Source organism: Acanthochromis polyacanthus, chromosome 4 (genome assembly GCF_021347895.1).
Source record: "Acanthochromis polyacanthus isolate Apoly-LR-REF ecotype Palm Island chromosome 4, KAUST_Apoly_ChrSc, whole genome shotgun sequence".
Lineage (NCBI taxonomy): Eukaryota > Metazoa > Chordata > Actinopteri > Pomacentridae > Acanthochromis > Acanthochromis polyacanthus.
In genome coordinates, this window is record NC_067116.1 from 654074 (window position 1) to 670833 (window position 16760).

The window sequence follows — 16760 nt, forward strand, 5'->3', positions numbered from 1 at the left end:
CCTCAGTTTGTGTTCCTCAGTAAAGCCTTCAGGCTGTAGAACCAGCAGGAACACATGAGGTCCAGGATCAGAGAGACTCACACAGAGTTCTACATGTTCTCTTAGTTTGTCTTCAGAGATGTTTGGATTCAGCAGATCTGGAGTGTTGATGAGGAGTATGTCTTTCTCTTGCAGTTGTCCTCTGACTCTCAGACATTGGTTTGGTTCCTCCTCAGTGTTGAACTCGGTCTCTCCCAGTAATAAGTTTCCAACAGAACTCCTCTCAGACCAGTTGTTCCCCAACAGAACAATCCTCAGCTCAGACACTGAAATGAAGACAAATGAAAACATCATGAAATGAACAGAGAATCTATCAAAGTCCATCTGAGGAACAATGCAATTATATCATAAATGATTGAAATCAAATGTGATTTCTTTCTACATATTACATTTTGATGCATACAGGCAGATTTTTTTAACACAAGACTTCATGTAGTACAAGGTCTGACTTCATCATTATTGCCATTCTATTTTTTCTTTATTATACAACATAGGATGCACATGTTTGTTTCTCCACCCATCCATCCTCTATACACAGCTTTATCCTCACTAGGGTCATGGGGGTGCTGGAGTCTATCCCAGCTGACTCGGTGAAGGCAGGGGACACCCTGGACAGGTCACCAGTCTGTCACAGGGCTACATATACGGACAAACAATCACACTCACATTCACACCTACAGGCAATTTAGAGTAACCAATTAACCTCAGCATGTTTTTGGACTGTGGGAGGAAGCCGGATTACCCGGAGAAAACCCACGCATGCACAGGGAGAACATGCAAACTCCATGCAGAAAGATCCCAGGCCGGGATTTGAACCGGGGATCTTCTTGCTGCAAGGCTAAAGTGCTAACCACTACGACACTGTGCAGCCCCATGTTTGTTTCTGCATATTCCATTATGTTACATACAGTCAGGTCATATTAACATTGCTGAGCTCCCTGTAATGCTGCTGTCTTCATCAGTCAGAATAACTAAAATAGTAACTAACAAAAAACTGTGTGTAGAAGTTGTAAACTCTCAGGTAACATCCAGGTGACATAAATCCTGAATGGACTCACCAGGTGCTGCTGCCATGCTGCCCTCTGCTGGAAACCCACCAGAAAGAAATTCACATCTGCTGGGTTAAAACACAGAGTGAAATTAAACAAGAAGTTCTACCTTCATTAGTCTGTCTGCTCTGACATGTTGGTGGATAAACTCTAAAATAATGTCTGGACTCAACAAAAAAGCAGTTTGCATCAATCTTTATGACCTCTGACAATTTCTAATGAAAGTATGTCTTTGTAGGTTCTCATTCATCCAGGTCATGGTTATCCAAAGTAGTTTAAATCAATCCACTGGACTTTAACAAAGTTCCTTGAGGGCGTTTCACCTCTCATCCAAGAGGCTTCTTCAGTTCTGGTGGTGGTTGGTGTTGCCTCAGCTCAAGGAACTTTCTTCCAGTCCAGTGGATTGATTTAAACTACTTTGGATAACCATGATCTGGATGAATGAGAACCTACACAGACATCTTGCTAAACACTTTGGGAGGAACACCCTCAGCGTGGTGCAGGAATATGAAAGGACAGTGAGGAAGATTGCAGACTACAGAAACCACTTATGATTCAACTTGAGATGCCGCCAAAACAACCTCGTCCCAACCAGCCTACGACTAGGATCCACAGTGAGGGGACACAGGGCAAACACCATCCTGGAGAAAGCCCAAAACCAACTCCTGAATGAGAGAGTGAGGCAGGTCCACTTCACCATCGAGAGCCTGAAGGCAAAGGCTGACCAGCTTTTCAAGAAACTAATGCCAGTTCTGCCTCCTGTGACCTTGGAGGAAGTCTCTAAGTTTGTTGAGACAGCCCAACAATCTCAACATATTAAGAGCAAGGAAAGGCAAAGACACAAGTTTCTAAGCCTCCAATCTCGGGCACACAAAAATACAAGGGCAGAAGAACTCAGTTGGAGACAGAAACCAGGGAGTCCAACTGCAGATAACACACAACACAGATGGGTGAAGAATTTATCAGACAGAGAACTCACTCAACCAGAGAAGGATGTCCTCGCCAAAGGATTGAACTTCGCTATCACCCCACAGCACTTATCGGTTGTGGACCTCATTTCGCCCACAGAGTCAGCCATCAAGAAAAACAACCTATCCTCAACAGAAGCAGAGGGGCTAAGGTTAAAGGTAACAGTAGTCCTTTCTGAAGCTAAGGTCCCCCTTCCTACCTCTCCACCTAAGAAAGAAAGGCAGTGACAACACTGAGCAAGGACCCAAACATCACCATTCTTCTAGCAGATAAAGGAAGATGCACTGTGCTCTTGAACACAACGGATTACCATACCAAGGTAATGTCTTTGCTTAGTGACAACAGCACTTACGAGACCCTGAAGCTCGACCCAACCAGCAGCTACAAAAAGAAGGTTGTGGATTGCCTACAGAAGCTACAGGAGGAGGAAACAATAAACCGCCTGCAATACCATCGCCTGTACCCTGGGGATGCTATTCCATGCATATTTGACCTCCCCAAAATTCATAAAGAAGGAGCCCCCCTCAGACCTATAGTCAGCAGCATTAACTCTCTCACCTATAATGTCGATGTCACCTCCCTATTCACGTGTTCCCACAATGGAGGCAGTGGAAAAAGTGAGGCAACGGCTTTTACAAGACAACACCCTCAGCGACAGAACAAACCTCAACCCAGACCAGATTTGCCAACTTTTGGACCTCTGCCTGAACACCACCTATTTCCAGTACAGAGGGAGTTTCTATAGGCAGAAGCATGGATGTGCCATGGGCTCGCCAGTGTCTCTTATTGTGGCCAATCTATACATGGAAGAAGTGGAACACAGGGCCCTGACCTCGTTCAACGAAGAAACACCGAGCCACCGGTTCCGATACGTGGACGACACATGGGTCAAGATCAGAATTCATGAGGTGCAAACTTTGACTGAACACATCAACTCTGTGGACAGCAACATCAAGTTCACCAGAGAGGATGTACAGGACAACATTTTGCCCTTTTTGGATTGTGAGGTCCGCACAGAAGAGGACAGAAGTCTGAGTGTTGGGGTATACAGGAAACCAACACACACGGACCAGTACCTGCTTTTTGACTCTCACCATCCACTGGACTACAAGCGAGGTGTCATCAGGACCCTGCAACACAGGGCTGACAAGTTACCCACAAGCACCAAGGTCAGGAAAAAGAACACAAACACCTGAAAGGGGCACTGAAAACTTATGGATACTCTGACTGGACCTTTGTGAAGGCTCACACAAGATCCAGAAAGGAGAACAACCCAGTGAAGATGGAAGAGAAGGAGAGCAGGTGCAACAATATAGTGATCCCATATGTGTCTGGTGTGTCTGAAAAACTGAGGAGGATTTTCAACAAACACCAGATTCCTGTCTTTTTTAAGCCAAATAACACCCTCAGGCAAACACTGGTCCACCCAAAAGACCCCACACCACACAGCCAGAAGAGCAACCTGGTGTATGCACTTAAATGCAGCGAGGAATGCTCAGATCTCTACATAGGGGAAACCAAACAGCCACTTAACCATCGCATGGCTCAACACAGGAGAGCCAGTTCCTCAGGACAGGATTCAGCAGTCTTCCTTCACATTAAAGCTTGTGTCCGGAGTTTGAATCGCAGCGTCTCCCAGAACACTGTTGGTCCCTCCCTCTGATTTCCTTTATTTGTGCACGTGCTCAGTACATGAGAGGAGTGCCCGGAGTGCTGCAGCATCTCGCCTGTTTTGCTGTTTTCCCCTCTTCTACATTTAGTACATTTAGTAAATAATAAAGGAATTACGTTAGAATGCTGTATTGAGTCTAACTTGTCCTAATACCAAAATAACATGAATCTGCTAGGACGAAGAGTAAAGTTTCAATATGTGATTACACTCGTGTATCCCTCTGGATGACGTTGTTTATCAAACTTAGTGCATTTACGCGTGTATATGTGTTACATTGTTTATTTATTTCTATCTAGAGTTCAGAATTGCATGACTCCTCTGACGAAGAGTATGTCCCAGACGCCCCAACATCTTCCTCCAGAGGTCGGGCATCTAAACAAAGCCGTCAGCCGGGCTATGGAGGCCGTGGTCGGGGAGCGACGCGAGCACCCCGAGCCAAAAAACGTCCTGCAGTCTCTTGGCCTGACAAGCCGTGGGATTGGTAACTTTTCTGGAAGTTGCTGAGCCCTGATGCTCTCTCCTCCACAAGCAAAACAAATGTGCGCGCGGTTGCGTAGTGCGTAGCTCGCCCACCTCTGCATGGGCTTGCTTGCTGTGCGCGTAACCGTTGATTGACAGCATGACAAAGCTGAAGCTCGAACTTGATTGGTCGGCAGCGACCGGCGCTTTTTGGAATAACATGGGGGTCTATGAGAGGAAGGCGGAGCTCAGGAATACATTTTCATATCGCGTTATACTAACTTTATGTTATAGTATGGAACTAGACTAACACATTTAAGCTTTGTTAAAAAATGATACATAAATTGAAAACAAACGGAAACTCCGGACACAAGCTTTAAGGAAGAAGGACACTCGTTTCAGGACACCAATGTTCAGATTTTGGACAGGGAGGACAGATGGTTTGAGAGAGGAGTGAAAGAAGCCATCCATGTCAAAGTAGAGAAGCCATCTCTGAACGGGGGGCAATTTACAATCAGGTCCCTTTTAAAACTCCCCAAAAGAACGACTCAGCAGACTCATGCTAATGACCACCTTTAGCACACGAGGGCTCAGTGACATCTGTGCATTTCAACAACACCCACTGATACTCACAACGACCATCGTTGAGTAGTCAGACAAGTTTTGCTATCGGTCGTTGGAATAACAGCCCTGGACACACCTCACAGAGGTTTAAAAGCTGAGGCAACACCAACCACCACCAGAACTGAAGAAGCCTCTTGGATGAGAGGTGAAACGTCTTCAAGGAACTTTGTTAAAGTCCAGTGGATTGATTTAAACTACTTTGGATAATGAAGGTATGCTCAACCATCAAACTGCATTAAATTACTGGAATTACCTTATTTAATGACTGGCAGCAGAAACAGACCATTTAAAGTTGATAACATATATATATGTGTGTGTGTGTGTGTGTGTGTGTAAAAACAAGTAGTTCCACATTATTTAAAATGACTTCTGAAGTGTTCAATATTTATTTCCTGTCATTATGAACAGAAGTTTTCAAACTGTCAGATTAAAATTAAGCTGCTCCAGTGTTTATATTTAGAAGAGACTTCAAATCCTGAACTCAAGATGAAGAAAAATGAAATTATCAAGACACTTTCATTCATTTACCTCAACTTGAGTTTAGTTTTAAACCAACTAACACAGAGATTAGAGTTTAAATTACACTAAATATGAAGTTGATGCAACATTATTTTGTCAACACAACCAAAGAAAATAAAGTTTGTAACTTCAAAGTCTAAATGAGATTTTTATCTTGTAACTCTGCAGTTCTCTAAGTGGTGGGAACAGGTTCTAGGAATGACTTTTTACTCTGCAGAGTTCTGGAAGATTTGTCTAATTAGTTAATTAGTCATTTAAAGGAATAAAAATCCAAGTTTTACATCAAACGCTGGACTTGTGTGATTCTCAGAGACATTTCATCTCATCAGGAAGGTTTCTGCAGCTTCCACTGACTGGAGGGAAGAAGTTGTGTTTTGCTGCCATCTGTGGTTCAAAGCTGTTTCACCTTTAACACACCTGAGAAGTGGAAGCACAGCCAGCAGTGATGTCACAGAGTCCTGGAGTTCACCTGAACATCACTGCAGCAAGGTGAGCACTTCAACAGAGAGGATTTCCACAGGTGGAGTTCCTCTTTAATGTCTGTCTGAGTTTCCTGGTGTCTGAATGAAAGCAGCTAACAGGCAGCAGAGCTCTGGATTTAATCAGCTAAAAACCAAAAGCTTCACTTTGATTCTTTTACTGTCTGTTAGTGATTAACTACAGAGAAACCTGATCAGTCAGATTAACTTTGTATCTGCAGGACAAAGGTCTGATTTATGAACATGATTGTGTGTCAATGATAAAATAAAAGCCTGTCTGTTCTCTACATAATGTGTTGTTGTAGCAGCTGATATAAAAGATTCTAGCTGGTAAAATAAATACTGAACATTTCCTATAGTCAGAGGACCATGTCCGTCATCGTATCTGTAGAAATGAAGGCAGCTGAAGTGGTTTTATATTCCTGAAGACATTTCACCTGTTTTTAAAGCTCCTTCAGTTCTGGCCGATGAGAGGAAATTCTCAGACATTTCTCCTCCTTAGAGGTAAATCTGATTTAAACCTTCTGAAGATCATGTCTAACAAAATACAAACTGACACACAAAATACACTGAACAAAAATATAAATGCAACATTTTTGTTTTTGCTTCCGTTTTTGAGGAGCTGAACTCAAAGATCTGAGAAAAGTTTTCTTTCAAATATTGTTCACAAATCTGCCTTGTCATTTTAGTGTCCTTTTATTGTGTCCAACCTGAGACACACCTGGACAATAATCATTCTCTTTAATCAGTATCTTGATCTGCCACACCTGTGAGCTGGAGGGATTATCTCGGCAAAGGAGAAGTGCTCTCTAACAGATTTAGAAAACTTTGTGAATAGTATTTGAGAGAAACAGACCTTTTGTGTTCATAGAAGAAGTCTCAGATCTTTGAGTTCAACTCATGAAAAATGGAAGCAAAACAAAATGTGTTTATATTTTTGTTCAGTGTACATACGCTCAACATTTGACAGTAAAAACAGGCAGCAACATGTAACAGTTTGGGGTCCTCTATTGATTTGAGTTCTCAGATATTTTTACTTTGAAGGTCTCAGACATGATTTGTCTTTTCAGGACTGTGTTCACAGTGAAAGTTGGGAAACTTCACAGCTTTGTCAACACTCTGACAGTAAAATAACTGAAGCTGCACAAGTAGGACACGGCAGAGGGAAATCTTTCTGCAGCTGCTACACAAAGTTCACAAGTATGCAAATTCAAGTCACTGACCTTGGACCATTAGGGGCTAGTCATAAATGTCAGCCATTAGTCTAAGAATGCTGTCCTTAGCCAGTGATGATGGTCACTACGACTAGGAATGCCTAGTCATCAGCTGAGGAATGTTGGTTTATTAACTAAGAATGCTGATTACTATGTGACAGTGTCACCTAAGTGATAAAATTAAAGAATAAAGAACATAATAACATGAAGAAACAAAATGGAAAGTTTTCTGGTCTTGTGCATGATGTTCCTGTGCTAAAAATTTGTTTAGGTAGGTGGGATAATAAACAATTCCAAAAATAGTAATTGAAAATGTGGTAAACAAAGGTTTATAAGGGAGGCTGTGGCGTAGAGGAACGGGGGGAGACACGGCGTGAGCGGGAGCGACAGGAGGCTGCTGAAAGGAAAGGAGTGTGTAAAGTTTTAAAAAAGAATGATCGGAGGCCTAAGACATTTTAATTAGGTTGGAAAAAGACTATTGAACCTGTAAAGAGCCCCAGATCCTACCGGAGCCGACCAGACGTACACTCCCGGCTGTCAACATCTTGACGCGGACGCCGCCCCAAGAGACAAAGGGATCCTTCACTTAAGGATTCTCTCCTCTGCACCCGGGATATTGGTGAGATCCACCCTTTTTGAAACTCTTTTTTTTCTGGTATACCAGTATTTTCTTTAACGATCGATCGTTTCTCTTTTTTGTTAGCGGAACTTTCTTTTTGGTCGGATTACCGTGTTGTGTTTTTTTGCATCGAACGGACGGAGGAAAAGCCGCCGGCGTGAGGACCTTTCGGGATAGAAACTTTCTTAAAAGAGTATCTGAAGTGGACAATTGACTGGAAACTTTGTATTTCGTTAGGGAAGGACTTTTAGTTAATTTAGAAAGATAAAGGTTTAGTTTCTATCTGTAATCTTGTGGCAATGTATTTTTTTGTATGGGGAAACAGTGTTTTTTTTTTTTTTTGGAGTAAAAGATGGAAGTAAAGAAACTTAAGAAATTTTAAAAGAGACTCCGATTGTGTTTATCAGCCTGCATTACTACTGATAGTGACAATAACTTTAATTATTTCTGAGATGAACCCCTTGGTGAAGTGACCTCTGCTTGGAAAAGTTTGAGTGTTACAACTAGCCTAAGAATGCTCATGAACAGTCAAGAACACTAGTTACTAGTCTCTGATGGCCTAAGAGTCCATTAGCCCAATGACTAGGTTAGCCACCTAGCCGCTACTCTAAGAATGCTAGCTGCTTAGCCTTAGGATGCTAGTCAAGTAGAGTTGCCACCCGTCCTTAAGACACGGAATCGTCCTTTATTTGGCAATCCATTGTTGCGTCCCGTATGGAATCAATACGGGACGCAAATTGTTCCGTATTTACATAAATATTCCATATATGTATGCCGCACACTCATCAAAACTGTATAATGAACAAAATAAAACAGGAAATATGAAGGGCAGCCAATTTAAACTTCGTAGGACCGACGTAGTGAGGACCCGATGCGACCAGTCCATTAGATATATGTTGTCAAAACATAAACGATGCCTCTTTCCAATCGTTAAAGGTAAACAATGTGCTACAAGCCCAGTTTTATCCAAAGTAGCTGTCTTTCAAGTTGCAGGAATAACACTGGTGTCTATGAGCAGCCGACTGTGAACAGGGACCGCCTGCAAATTTCAAAACCGCTGCAACAGCGAAAAGAGACACAAATATTCAATAACTTCACTCTGATACACTGTAGTGTCACCAGAATCACTGCAGCCTTCAACTGGCTCCTGTTGACACCACTGTTATTTCTGCAGCTTGACAGACAGCTACTTGATAAACTGGGCTTGTAGCACATTGTCTGCCTTACAATGATGGAAAAGAGACATTGTTTATGTTTTGATAATGTATGTCTAATGAGTTATTGATGCTGGAAGTCTGAATCTGTGAATATCTGTTCAACCTCACTGAACTGTGGCCCCGAGGAGCATTTCATTTCTGAAAGGTGGCAAACCTAGGCCTAAGGATACCAATCGCGAGCTTTTGGATACTAGGCATTAGTCTATAAGGGCTAGTTGGACAGCTCTCCACTCATTTCAGAGTTGACGTTTTAGTTCTCACAGACGAAGCGTCTTTGGTCCAAACACTGAATGACTCTGATGAAGGAACCTTAGCAGCTCTGTCACCAATGGTGAGTAGATGTGTGTGAGTGGGTGTGTAACACATGGTAAAGTTCTATATAAGTAAAGACCATTAAGTCACTAGCCCAGGGATGCTAATCATTAGCATAAGGATGCTAGTCACTAGCCTTAGAACACTAATTATTAGCTAAGGAGTACTAGTTAGTTGCACAGGATTGCCATTCATTAGCCTTGGGATGCTGGTCAGTAGTCAGTGCAGGCTGGTCTCTGTTCTAGAATGCTTGTTGCTTCTCTCACCTCTTAGTTTAGCATCAAAAATTTGAAAATCAGAATGAGTCTGAGGCATTTGTGAAATGTTCTGTGGACTGAAGCTGAAACAGAACTTATTGGCTGCAGGGACTAAAGTTTGAAGAAAACAGCTGCAGTGTTTGAGTAAAGAACTGGTCTCCAGCTGTTCAGCATGGTGGTGGAACCATCATTCTCTGGCTGGTGTTTCAGCCGGTGGTTCAGGGAACATTTCAGTGCTGAAGAATGGATCCAATGAAACAGCAGGGACCTACAGATCTCCTCATTAAAACTGTTGCTGCCTGCCCTGATAACGTGTACTTTTGGAGGTTATTGTAATAAAAATAAACTTGATTTGAAGATTTGATTATCTAATTTAAAACTGTTTCCTATATAATTGAAGCTACTTAATTAGAACAAATATTCTGCATCGATATCGGAGAGAGAAACCTGCAGTTCTCTGACAGGTCGAAGTCGTACATGAAGGTGAAATAAAACATTTAATGTCGGTGTGAACATGATAAACTTGGACTCACCAGAAGCTGCCACAGCGTCACATGAATTCACCTGGACCACCTTTATGGGATGTTAAGAAAATGCAATTAGAAACTCAGACCTTTTTACAAATATTAAGTCTTTCTGTTTGATGACATTAGTTTTTTTGTGAATTCTATCAACTTGAAATCACATTCTGTCTCTTCAAGCTGGTTTTCTAATTTTACTGAAAGTATAAAAAGGATGTTAACGGCTTCTTTAGTGTCTGAGGTCAACATGTTTACGCTTCATTACATTTTTGCTGCAGTTTTCTTCCAGTAAGATCACAGAGTAAAGAAAAGGGAAAAAAATAATTCTGACAACAAAATCATGATTTATGTTTCAAGTAAAACAAACATTTGTTGACTTTCCTTCAAATGAAGCTGCAGCACTTTAAACTTAATCTGAGAGGAATCAAAGGATTTAAATAAATCTACCATAAACCAGTAGCATTAAATAACTGGTTCACTAATTTGGGTAAACTTTATTTAATCTCCTGTTACCAGTCATGTTGGTCCAATTATTGTGTTTTTAGGCTGCAGAGTTTTATCTCCAGCTTCCAGCAGCAGCGTCTGGTCTGTCTCTTCACCAAAAACCTCTCAGTGTTTTCAGGAGTTCAGCTGCAGCATCGTCTCCTTCAGTTTTACAGCTTTATCCTCATTAAAAACCTGCTTTCAGACTCTGGTTTAGGATCTGCTGTGAGTCATTTAATCGGGGGACACAGCAGCAGTAAATTCATCAATCATTTACATCCTCTGATGGCTCTTTTTTGGTTTCATGGAGCCTCATTAAGCTCAACACTTTCTACAAACATGTTCACAGCTTCTGCAGTGAAATCATCAGAACAAAGCATCAAGTTCTGGAGGAATCCAGTCATTTTCATCAAAGTCCAAATGTGTTTTCCTGTGAAGAATCTCTGGATGTCTGTGTTACAAAAATGAGACACAAAGGGACAAAGCAAGAAACAAAACACAAAAAAATAGATGAAAAAATTACAAAATGACAAAACAATAGACACAAGCGAGGCAAAAACACAAAATGACAAAAATAAGACCAAAAAAACAAGCGAGACAAGAAAACAGAACAACAAAAGACAAAAATGAAACAAATGACAGGAAATAAACAAAAGAGACAAATAAAATCATCTATTGTGGGTGTTTGTGGTCTTAAATTCATTCAGACTGAATACTTGTAGTAAAATCTCAGGAAGCTGCTGCCAGAATGAAAATAATAAAAGTCAAGACTCCGGCTTCCTCCCACAGTCCAAAAACATGCTGAGGTTAATTGGTTACTCTAAATTGTCCGTAGGTGTGAATGTGAGTGTGATTGTGTGTCTGTATATGTAGCCCTGTGACAGACTGGTGACCTGTCCAGGGTGTCCCCTGCCTTCACCCGAGTCAGCTGGGATAGACTCCAGCACCCCCCATGACCCTAGTGAGGATAAAGCGGTGGATAGAGGATGGATGGATCATTAACTGTTACCCTCTGTTAAACCTCCAACTGTTGTTGAAATTAAAGAAATCAAACCAGAACATGTTTCCACCTCACTCTATTTTCTTGTTCCAGGTAACAACAGAAGCAGACGTCCTGCTTACCTGATGCGGCCCGTCGCTCTTCACTCTGATGTTCTGCAGGTAACAGAATTCATGCAGTGATTCTTCATCTGATCAAACACCTGAAACACACCATCAGCTGTCAGTTTACAGGCACAGAACTTCACCGCTGTTTTCATTTCTGTAGGTTTAATGAACATAACTCACCTGTGGACAGCCACTGCTTCCTTCTGAGTCCGAGTTCAAGAATGAACTCAGGATCAACCCAGTGATCAGAGTGTCGGTTTAATGTTTAACTCACTGGTATCACATGTTCAATTAACTGGATAAATCGGAGGAGTCAAACTCATTTAGTTTCAGCCCAGTTTGATCTTCAGTGACCAAAAAATCACAGCATTTTAACCTATAAAATAAATGACCACAACTCCAAATGTTTCCGTTGTTTTAGTGCAGAAAAGTTCACATTTAAGGATTTATCTTTTTACAAAATATCAAAAACAAACTGATATTTCTTAAAAAATAAATGACAAAAGTTAGATAAAAAGGACAAAAACAACAAAAACAAGACAAAACATTACAAAAATGAAACAAAAGGACAAAAAAAAAATAGACAACCGACACAAAACAAAACAAAAAAGAGACAAATTGGACCTTCTGGCTTCTACTTTCTCATTAAAATGACAAAAGTCAAACAAAAAAAGACAAAAAACTACAGCAACAACACAAACTACTACAAAAATGAGACCTAAAGAGACAAACAATGGACAAGACAAGACACAAAATTGAGACAAAAAACAACCAATAAAGCGAAACACAAAATGACAAAAATAAAACAAAACACAACCGAGACAAAAAGGAAACACAAAATAGCAAAAATGAGCCAAAAAAATGAACAAAACATGAGACAAACGACAAATCAGACAATAAAAGACAAAAGCAAGACAAAATATAATAAAAAATGAGACAGATATAAAAAATGGACGAATTACAAAAACAATGAATAAAGCCAGACACAAAATAAGACAACACAAGCAATACAAAAGGAAACAAAAAAAAAAAAACATGAGACAGATGACAAAAGTCAGAGAGAGGAACCAAGACCAGCGGGGCAAGAGTGTCTCCAAGAGGACAGGCAGAGTCGTTCAGAAGAAGTCTGTAGCAGTCAGTCCCCGTGTGTCCACTCTTCTGAAGAACCTCATAGACTTTCATATCGTCAATGAAGACAGGCACTTCACATCAACGTAGCTGTGATTATTTACATTGTTTGCCTGTGTTCTTGTTCTCCTGCCTAGTAAATCTGCTGTATTTCATTTCAGAAATGTTGGTATTTATGCTGTAGAACCGCTATTTATGTTACCAAGAAGGGATCCTGTTCACTTGTCCCAGTTCTGTTCTCTTTATGTTTTAAGATACCTGTTTAAGTTAATTTAAAAACACTTGCTTTGAAATGCTGAGTGAAGCTAAAACTGAGTCAGAATTTGTAGAGTGTATTTCATTTTTTCAGAAATTTTGATCATCAAACACTGAGTTTGAACAGGGGTGTCTGAGCTGTTGTTTGTGACAGAAAGGTAGTTTGAAGGAATGATCCATCCTCCTGTGAAATCTGCCATTTAGATTTTTTTTTAAAAGAACATTTTTTTCATGTACTTCGGTTTGTTTGAAAGTGGAAGTTCTAGATTACATTTGTTGGATTGCTATTATTTCTCAGTCCCACTGACAAATTGTGCATTTTGTATCTAAAAGGCAGTGATTCTCTCAGTGGTTAGGTGTATCATGCCCCCAAGTTTATAGAAAAGTTTATTAATGTTATCATATTTGATGACTTGTTCTGTTAGGCATACTTGAAATTTCCTGCTGTATTGTTTGCTTGTTTGTATCAACAAATGAAATATTTCAGTTGGTGCTACGTTTTAAAATATATCTTAGGTTACATCATATTTTCTAAGTCTCTTCTTTTTTGTAATTTTTTTTAAAAATTGCTGCATTTCAGATAGCTAAGTCATTCAGTGTACACCCCCTGTCAAAGTTTTAGGACACTGTCTCATTCAAATAAAGTAGAACCTGTCCTACAACTTTTGACAGGGGTGTATTCCATCACATGGATGTGATCAGGGCAGGACTCTGATCATACATGTAAAGTTTCAGGCAGATTGGAGCATGTTCAGGACATTTACACAGCATTTGAAATTTCAAAGGATCCAAATTCCAGAGGCCGCCACGGACACGCCCTTTGACTTTGGAAAAAGATTTTAATAACTTTGGATCATTAAGGCCTCCTGTATGTACTGGCTGAATTTGAGGTGAATTGGAGTTTCCCCCTAGGAGGAGTTGGCTCTAGAAAAAATGAAAAATAGGCAAAATCTGACATTCAACGCTAAATAGCTCACTTCCTGTTGGCTTTGGAATGTGGCTGTCACTGACTTTTTTGTTCAGCCTGATGTGCTGCATATGTGTACCAAATTTGGTAGATACACCCCCTGTCAAAAGTTGTAGGACAGGTTCTACTTTATTTGAATGAGAAAGTGTCCTAAAACTTTTGACGGGGGGGGGGGGGGGGGGGGGGGGGGGTATATTGCATATATTACACTGAAGTTGTTAATGAAGGTTACAGTAGAGACAATGCTTGTTTCATAGTGATGGGCTGTCATCAATGCTACCAGTATTGGTAATGGTAATATTCTTTGGGTTCATGGTGAAATTCTATTGCTAATTTGGAAAAAACAATATTGTAGATCCTGCTACAAGTATACAGTAAATTCAACAAAACACAGCACTATACTGTGTTTTAGTACATGATATTACAACAGTAATACACTTTAAATAAGTTTACTGTCAGCAAACCATGAAAAACGGTAATTTACTGGCAACCCTGCTGCCATTAGTTTATTGTAATATCAAGAAAATACAGCAATGTAATTCAGTGCATGGAATAATTGCAGTAGCATGCTGTAGGCTTGATCACAGTAGGAGAACTGTAAAATTAACAGTAAACTACTGGCAACCCTACTGCCAGTATTTACCACTAATATACATGACAATTTCTTACAATGTACATTGTGTTAGCTAATGGTGCTGAAAGGCTCATTGATGGTTAGAAAACCCTTGTTCAGTTATGTTAGCACATGGATAAAAGTGTTCATGGAAAACATGGAACTGTCTGGATGAGCCCAAACTTTTGAACGGCAGTACAGGTCAACTCTAACTCCTCCAGATCAACCTTTACTAATACAGAGCAACTTTAAAAATAAAAAGTCAGTCAGAATGTTTAAAACACTGAGCAGGTACATGTGCTGGTGATCTTCAAACATCCCCAGAAGTCAGCATTCAGAGGCAGCAGAGTTTGTGGTCAACAAAACCCCCCAGATAAGTTCTTAGCAGGAGCTGACATCACCGGGTGTGGTTCAGAGTTGTTCACTGTTTCCACATGGATTATTGGCACCATTTCACTTCTTTACCTACTGGTCAGATCAGTGCAGGTCTTCACATTACACCTTCACTCCATTTCTTCATGCATTCTACACGATCATACAGTTTTTAAGAAGTTAAATCACCTTCAGTAGACACCATAATGTTCAGAGTTCTCCTTATTTCATTTTTAAAATGTGATTCCTTCATGGCCTTTCACTGACATTAATTGCTCTTTTTTTACTTTTATTTCTACTCATGACATTATCAGAACATCACTGATTACCAGAATATGCTTCATTATGTGTCTCACTCATGTTTTATCATCCTTTTCTGTCCTTGTCATTTTTCATACTAAATTTGACATCATTTTGTGTCGTTTGTGTCTTTTTGTGTAGCCAGTGCTGTAGTCTAGTTTATTCTAGCGGGTTTACTCTGATTTTTCCCCTTCCAGCCTTGTAAACCAAAACCACGTCAAGTTCTATGCATAGATGGGAAATTATAGATGATGAGAAATTAAAGAGGTCCAGTCAGAAAATGTATTAAAGCAAAGGTCCAGAACATCATAATGTCTAACTTGAATTAGTGTGATATATGTTGATCTAACCTGGTAGTTACATTAGGGTCTGCATGTAATGAAATAAATTCAGTATGATTCAAAAACATTTATTAATAAATAACTTTTTATATAGCTTTGCATCTGAAAATAAAATGCAGAACTTGAAAAATCATGACTGGACAACCTGAACCAACTTCTATACATCTTTAACAACACCCAGATCTCAAAAATGTAAACACCTGAACACTTTTTCATTTTTTTTGTCTCATATCACTCCCCTTAGATCCCTGCTGCTTATGGGAGAACTGAGCTGCCAGTGTTTTGAATCATGGCCTGAATAGACAAAGTTATCTATTCTAAATAAATACGATTCCATGTACCAGTGTGAATCGGTCCCCAAACTGCACCTGTTCTTTCGCTGAAACACTTCTCCTGGTAAATAAATAGACACACAAACAGGATTTTATTTTCGTCTGTGGGTTGAATGTGTTTCTTTTTAATTTGTAGCATGAAGAAGCAGAAACAGTTGAGTGTTCAGGAGGCACTGCAGATCTTCATGGATGTTGAAGTAGCTCAGATGAAGACCTTGATTACATTCCCAGCAATGCAAAACGCAGGGGTGTCCAACATGAGGCCCGTGGGCCCAAAGTGGTCCTCCAGAGGGTCCAATCCGGCCCTCAAAGTGTAAAAATTACAGAGAAGACATTAACTGCAGATTGTAAATTAGTAAAACTATAAATTTAAAATCATTTCTAGACCAAGACAAGTTGTTTTGGTCATAAAGTAAAATACTAGATTGTTCTTTGTGGAATTTTAACACTTTTCCATAAATAAATGCTTTTTTCTTAACCACTGGTTCACATACACTGCTCAAAAAAATAAAGGAACACTTTGAAAACACATCATATTTCAATACGGGGAAAAACAAACTGGATCTTAGCACTGATATGGACTGGATAATGTGTTAGGAATGAAAAGTGCCACATTGTTTGATGGAATGAAAATGATCAACCCCCAGGAGGGCTAAATTCAAGACAGCCCAAAATCAAAGAGAAAAACTGATGTGGCAGGCTGGTCCATCTTTCTGAAATTCCTTGGCAGCAACTCAAAACGGTATTCAGTAGTTTGTACGGCCTCCATGTGCTTGTATGCATGACTGACGATGTCGGGACAAGCTCTGAATGAGACGATGGATGGTGTCCTGGGGTATCTCCTCCCAGAACTGGACCAGGGCATCACTGAGCTCCTGGACAGTCTGAGGAACAACCTGATGGTGTCTGATG